This window comes from Colobus angolensis, unplaced genomic scaffold (genome assembly GCF_000951035.1).
Source record: "Colobus angolensis palliatus isolate OR3802 unplaced genomic scaffold, Cang.pa_1.0 Scaffold112, whole genome shotgun sequence".
Classification (NCBI taxonomy): Eukaryota; Metazoa; Chordata; class Mammalia; order Primates; family Cercopithecidae; genus Colobus; species Colobus angolensis.
In genome coordinates this window covers 2732499-2733144 of record NW_012112253.1, presented here as the reverse complement: position 1 = coordinate 2733144, position 646 = coordinate 2732499, and positions in this window count along the sequence as shown.

Genomic DNA, 646 nt, shown 5'->3' with positions numbered 1-646 from the left:
TGAGCTTCCACAGCCCTTCGTATTTATTGGGTAGAATGAGCAGGGAGGAGGCGGTAAGATTGATCAGCTGCTTGATTGATCACAAGTTCCCATTAGTAACAGGCTTCAATTACGTCTAATCATAAAAACACTTGCGCCTGGGTCATGACTGCCCTCAGCAGTCCTTCTGGGCGGCAGACACAGTTTGTCAGTTTGCCAGCACCCTGCTCTCATGAGAAACAGTTTGCTGCTTACTCACATGACCTCCAGTGGTATAGTGAGTTGATCATGACCCTCAATCTTTGATCATGACCCTTAATCTTTTGGCCTCTAGGAGCCGCCAGGGGTGGGGTGGGGAGGTGCCAGCCTGCTGAGGCCTTTAGATTCCTAGGCTTCTGGCATTTTAAAACCACCACTGCATTCCACCTCCCCTTGGATAACACCCTGAAACACGCCAAGAAGAAATATAGGAGAAAAAATTACCTGCTATTGTATATTTCTATTTCAAATGAATACTAGCTGAACATTTACTAAATAACATTGTTAGGTATCAGCAAAAGCAGGCTTATAATAGTTGGATGAGGACAGGAAAAGACTATGAAATGGGCAGAAAAGATTACTGGATGTCCTGCAGGTTCAGTGTGCTTTGGCCTATTTTTCAACTGTG